The sequence below is a fragment of the Battus philenor genome, unplaced genomic scaffold (assembly GCF_028537555.1).
Source record: "Battus philenor isolate CCGP_79_NKW_IND1 unplaced genomic scaffold, ilBatPhil1.0.hap1 SCAF_3, whole genome shotgun sequence".
NCBI lineage: Eukaryota > Metazoa > Arthropoda > Insecta > Lepidoptera > Papilionidae > Battus > Battus philenor.
In genome coordinates, this window is record NW_027181693.1 from 7181733 (window position 1) to 7188796 (window position 7064).

A 7064-nucleotide genomic window follows, 5' to 3' on the forward strand; every position below is an offset into this window, starting at 1 on the left:
TTTAATTATTAAATAATTGCCAAAGGACGATATATTATTTAAAACAACAAAAAAAGAAAGTAACTAGTATTAGGTGTTTGGAAAGGCATATAATAACAAAAAGATGTTTTGTACAATCTTTATATGATAATAAAATAAATCAATTCCTCGTTAAGCAAAGTTAATTGTCCATACTATATAAAAGATTTGTATTGAGGTATCTATAATAAAATTACATAAATAACATTTATTTCCTATTTAATTTACCTTTGTCCATCGTTTTCAACAATTGACGTTCATTTTTCTTTTATATGGTATTTGAGAAGCCTAATGAATGAAATAAAAATATTCCAATAACCTTGACCATCAAATTGATTAATATGAAATATATTTTGGAAAGGAACATTTATGAGTATAATTTGGAAGATATGACATATATAATTGGAAATAGACTACCATTTACTCTATTTCCAATCACCTTGTATATCACCATCTGAGTCAAAAAATGTAAAACTTTAAGGAAAGGTAGTGTTTGACACAACCAAACATATTGTTTCCTTTCAATGGGTTCTAAACAAAGAGATCAGGTAGAAATTTTACCCCTGCCACCAACGGTAGTTTGGTGCAAAATAATTATATTGTCATTTAGTTTCATGTTGTATCAGGAAGGGATAACATCTCCGACATGGTAAATTTGCCTAAGGAAGAGCAGGAGTTAGACGAAGATATCCCATGCATACCATTTGAAACGGTTCCACCTTCGGAACCAATTAATTTGGAGGAGCTGGAGTCTGTAGCTGCAACGACAGCAAATTTAATGAATCCTTACTCTTCGCATCCAAATTGCTACCAAATCGTCATGAACAGAGTGCGACAATTTTTTAATTTGGTAATTATGATTGTTTAGTGTAATTTAAAATAAAATTTATTTTTTCCTATACCTTTTTAATATTCACTGTTATATATCTATATATCTTTTCAATATTCATTGTTATCTTATTAATAATTTAAATAAATTTATGCTTATTTACAATAGTAATCAAATTTTTGTTTTAAGGAATTTAAACTGTGTTTCATCATGATTGGCAACATGCATCGTGAAGACGAAGTAACTGCTCCGGAACGATAGAAACAATATAAAACATCGTCCATACAGAATCGCAACAGCAATTCATGTACAAATTCATGCGGCAAGCTTTCTTAAAAATCACAGTGTTCAGATTTTTTAAACACGAGTACGTTACCATACTCACCACAAATCGGGCTTGTACTTTTTTAAGATCTTTATGTCCATACGTTTTTATCGCATGAAAATAAATTTTGATGGAATTTGAGTTTATTATTTCTCTTGAAAGTTAAATACTGATATGGATTATTCATAAACTATTACAGCTATTCGGAAGTTATAAGTCAAGAGCAGGAAAGAAGCCACGTATGTTTTCTTTCTATTTGAGAGGTGACATAGAATTTTATAGAACACCGAGATTAAACTAAGTATCAACTTATAAATTATTTTTCGTTTTATATATATTTCTGTGGCAATTTATCGGCATCGTTCGTTGCGAAGAGCAGTGGAACACTCATTGAAGTTTTTTCAATAGCGTTTTCGAACAGCCACGGCTTATTCCGCATCTTAAAACTTATTTGACATTTTTCTTAAATTTTTTGTAATAAACGAAATAACGACCTAATAATTACACACCTGCACTATATTCTGTTTGGCTGGATACGCTGGCAAGTTATACTAATGAACGAGGAGTCTGCTGCGTGATCGTCATTTTCGAACTTCTCCAAAAGGTTTTCAGTAATGAGAATCATAATAATAAAGAATGAAAATTTTCAAGTCAAATCTATAATGCATAGTTATGAAACATAACTTTTAAGTTGCTATCCGTTTGATGTAATAATGCAAAAAGATGTGTAAAGAAGTTGGTGTATATTCGCATTTTAAAATAATATTTTAAGATCTTTCTAAAATAACCCGTTTTAAATATATCACCATTTAGGTGTCACCAACGTATGAAGCTTTTTCTTCAATGCTTCCTTTTCAGTTTATAATCTTTTAAAAACTAATTTAATATATGATGGTACATATGTACTACATAGTAGTACAGCAGTAACTGTACAATTTAAAAAGTTACAACGAGTTGTATGCTTTAACCACCTATTAAAAATCTACAAATCTTATTTTAATAATTCTGTATGTTACTAAAAATTTCAAAAATATGCTCGCGTGATATTTATTTCACTCTAAAATTAGACATGAAGATGTTCATTGTCGTTAATGACTTGTGTACTTGTATTATAATTAGAAAATGTATTAAAATCGATAATGATTAATTTAGTTTTAAATTATAATTCGAATTAGCTTATTTTTTGCGAATTAATTATATAGTGATTATTCGACACGACATTGCAGTTTTCGTCCAACATTAGCAAATTCTACTCAAGTAAACTAGGTAACGCCATAAAAGTTTTAACCCAAAAGTGTCTGCTTTTTTTTTCTTTCTTCTTTGTTCGTTTTCGAGTCATTGTCCTTTATTTTAAACTTATTTTTTTAATTATATGCGTAGCAGATGTTTCGTGGTATATTCTTTTCACGACGAGTCTATTATTTGAAACTTTTACTTATGGTTGTATTAAAGCCATTAACTAATATAATACAATATAATATAATACTAATATAATATAATACCATTAAATAATATAATACTTAAGTACGATGTAGTAATAATGTTGTTTGAAAAATGATATTTCCTTTGAAAATCAGTACATTACTGTATAAATTTTTGTCTGTCGTTTACAATGAAGAGTAACCCGATAACAAGAAAATGAAAAAACATATAAATAGATTTAATTATTTTTATTCGTAGTAACAGAAAGAACGTACCAGGGCTGATATAATTAATGAACTCCTTTAAACGCACCTTACTCAGATTTAATCGAATTTATAGGGTTGTTTCCACTACCTGGTCTTCAATAAGTTTTCCGTTTGTCGATGATTTGTGGTAAAACCGGTATGTATTTCTTACGGTGCAGGCGGTACAACTAGATTTTAAGCATCTTCATAGAGTTTTGATTGTGAATGTGTTACATATTTTTATTATTTCATTTCAATTCCTTTAATATTAAACCATACTGATATTGAGTATATATTGATAAATAGAATCGAGTCTAAATTTTAATATTGCATGATTATTTTGTGTATCTATATACTGCACTTTATGGTAAGGAGGCTATGTTACATAGGAATGTTAAAGTTTTGAACGCTCACGAGTATTGTCTTGATCGCTAAGTATTCAAATTTATAATTTCGTTATTTCACTTTTAAATATTTCTTACATTGTGGAATCATTTATTTAAATTAGTACATGGATTGTCGTACATTTATTTTTATAGCCAGAAATAATTTCATTTGACGCTTATTTTTGAGATTTGTGTAACAAAGGGGATTGTTCGTAGCTATCGCGCACTTTATTATTTAAAATCTTTTGTTTTAACTTTAAAAATGCGTTTAGTGAAGAATACAAAGGTTAATCTAAATAATGCGGTATTACTTTTTTGTGTTCTGCGTACCTGTAAATACATTTATCTACAACTTTTGCTTATAGAAAAGTATGGCTTAAGCCCAGGTAAACTATGTACTCGTCTGTTATTCTATTGTTCTTAAAAAGGTACTTGGTACACAAGATTGGAAAAGGGCTAATACTTTACAATAATGAATTGTGAACTTAATGGTTATGGTTATGGCTATGTTTCTTTAGTAAAGTTATAAAAAAAGATCATATTTAATTTTATTTTTAAATTTATTTATAAAACGAAACGAGAAAAAATGTCAGGAGTAAAAATTCAGGTGGTTTACTAGATATTATCTCTCGGGGGCCGATAACTCGTCGCTTGAATGTGATCCACCGCACTTTTCACAAAGAAGTAGAAAATTCTGCGAACAAATAAAAATAACATGTAATGTAAAATTTTCATGTTTATTTCATGAACAAACAAAAAGTTAAGCTTGTAAATGGGCGAGTAGATTTTATAAGGCTAGATATGACATGTGAATTTAAAAAAAGACCTTCGTAATAATGAACTAAAAGTAATACATGTAATTTTTTAATTAAATAGAATTTGTTAAAATATTGACTAATGTGTTTGACTGTTATTATTAATGGTAATTTTCATTTATTAAAATTAAAAATGCATCTTGTTTTAAATATTCTAAGCATTTATAATAATAAATAACAAAAAAATGCTTACCATATTATGTTGCTGTCTAAGTAGATCCATTGCTTCATTATAACTTTGCGGCGTATCAGTTCCATGTTTTTCCATTAATTTTACAGTTCGTAAAGCTAATTCATGTAATTCTTGGAGTCCACTTGGCTCACCCCTCTGTTTCACCTCTTCCCGACTTCGTCCATACCTTATACCCCATGTGCGATGACTCCTCCTCCTACTCAACATCTCATTTTCATCTCCCCTTACATTTCGCGCAGGAAGGACCGTTAAATTCACCATCGTCCGTTTTCACCAATCGCTCTTTGCCTAATGAACTCCAACCATTTTCACACAAACTATTATAGCTGCTTACTAAGGATTTTGGTGGGATACTCTTACAAATGGTCATAAACAAGTTTGGGCGGCCCGAAATGTTCATTGTTCTTTTACAAATACAAACCATTAGTTAAATAGTATGAACAGCTACATTTATTGTTAACATTTTAGTAATTACCTAATGACAACAACTTACACAAAATATAATTTAATTAATGTTTTCGTTATATTAAAATATGTTTTGTGTCTTATTATTACTTGGATCACAACCTTATTATTTATGTAAAAAGCATTTGTAAAGAATGTTCTAGTTTATATTTGTTTTAGTTCCTTAAAGAATAAACATTTTATAAACACATTCCGATATATGCCACATGTATTAATTATATTGTTTTAGTCATTCGTCTAAAGTTAATGAGTCAAATTAATCGTTGAAAAAGATTATTGTTTTTTTAACGATTGATTTGTATTCCTTGAATAAGATTGAAGTTTGTATGAAGTTGATACCTTTGTGTTGTTTCTTTCTACAATAGCCATAGAGTCGAGAAATATTTTAAAACCTTGTTAGTAACGACTGGTTGCTTTTGTTTACTAAACTTAGGTTCAATCGCTTAGCCATTCCGAGTTGGTTTAGCATTTTTCTGCTCAAGCACGGACTGTCATCGTAACAAAGAATCTCTCGTTTCTGTTAATCTTTTAGCGTCTTTTCTGTTATAAAAACTTTTCTAAAGCAAAAAAAAGAGAATATTCGATATTGCTCTAATTTGGATACAGAAGGTCACTTAGTAAAACCCATCAAAGTAATGTTATCCAGCAGTTGTTTACAATTATACTGTTATATATCTCTTTTATATTTTCTAAAGTAAGACCTGTAATTACAAACAAAAAATAAAACTCCTGCTTATACACTGTCCAGCATTTTTTTATTATTGCATAATCTAGGGTTTATACTAAATAACACACTACGCTATGAAAGAAGATAATCTAGCACCCGTTACAACGTGAAATGAACTATCGGAAAATAAAGGTTTTGCTCTGTACACTACACTAGCTACTCATAAATATATCTTATAATAATAAGTTAGTAAAATGGAAAGTTTTTAGAAGTAGCCACTTAAAAAGCAAAAAAAAATAATCCGAATAAATCGGACTTTCTATAGAACTATTTACAATTATTTTAATTTCATAAATTGTCCTCAACTTAAAAGTTACACTTCAGCGTCATGATGTATTCAACAGGTGAAAATTTTGATTGCACGATTATCAACGATTGTCAGCAACAATGTCACAACGGCTTGTTTGGCGATGAAACTCCATCACGTGCCACAATTTACAACTGGCATTACTGTATTTGAATAATAATCGTCTTTATTTCTTTGTAGCCGTGAAGTAAAATATCACGTTAATTAATATAATACTTAGTTCTCAGTTTAATCTTTCGAGTCATACAGCATGACTCGAAAGATTATTTACATTAACTAACTTGGCATTGTTTTTATTTTTCTAAATGAAGAATATTGATGTTTCATTTTATTTGATAAGATAGAGTTGTGGTTTAAGTTTCAAGTAATTTATTGGTAGACGAGAAGCATAATGTACACGTGGGATCGTTTGATTATTTAAAACACGAAGGATGTAAGAAATACGGTATAAAATACTTTCGATTTAATATCTAACAAGTTTTAATGTACACTAAATGCAGATGGTTTTTATTAGTTGTTTTTATATTATATTCATTAAGCCAATCAATCTGGCTAATATTATATTCATTTAGAAACTTCCGTGCGCCATCACTATAGTGGTTGCGTCTCTCTCTCTCTGTATCATTAACAGCTTTTATGTATATGAGAAATTGTTTTAGGTTATGTATGTACTGATTTATTATTTCATTTTATCTAGAATATTGCACGCTTTAACCGAAGTATGGTTTTTACTAAAGATATTGTACAGACAATAGTTTTTGTTAAAATAAATAAAAGTTGTTTAAAGTACAATATATAATGCTACCGAAAATAAATCTAATCCCCCACAAAGCTAGAGTGTACATAAAAAATTATACTTCGTCAATTGCAGTATATAAATTTAATCTCCTGCAGAAATAATTAAATTTTTATGCGCTGATGGCATCATATCACAGAAGCGTGTGGGTTTAATAAAACGCATTAGAGATAATTAGGACAAGGGTAAACTTTTAAAAATCATATAGATTATTGAATCTTATAAAATAGGTTACTTTTCCGTGTTTAAGAAGAATTTAATATCGTTACAAAAACACAATTTTTATTTCAATTAACTTTATTTATTTTTGTTTACCTATTTTTATTATATATTTGTTATTGCATTGAAAGGTAATATTTTAATAACATTTTTAATAAATTAATAAATGTATTTTAGAATGTGAATAATATGAAATATTTATTGGGAGTGTACATTTTAAATTAGTGAAATGTACTTATGTGCTTAATAGACGATGTCAACCGATCCATAAATTTTTTCTTTTGGAAATAAAAACATACATATTAATTTCCGAGTCG

General features: G+C 28.7%; 2 long non-coding RNA genes across 2 annotated transcripts; one reads left to right on the forward strand and one right to left on the reverse strand.

The window, feature by feature from the left end:
* Positions 1-633: 633 nt before the first annotated feature.
* Positions 634-1308, forward strand: LOC137927041 (uncharacterized). The gene is made up of 2 exons (XR_011107732.1): positions 634-868; positions 1037-1308. It is a non-coding gene; the product is annotated as an uncharacterized lncRNA (long non-coding RNA).
* A 2458-nt stretch (positions 1309-3766) lies between these two features.
* On the reverse strand, positions 3767-4648 carry LOC137926939 (uncharacterized). Its single transcript, XR_011107720.1, has 2 exons — positions 4234-4648; positions 3767-3919 (listed from the first exon to the last, which is right to left on the reverse strand). It is a non-coding gene; the product is annotated as an uncharacterized lncRNA (long non-coding RNA).
* Positions 4649-7064: the final 2416 nt, after the last annotated feature.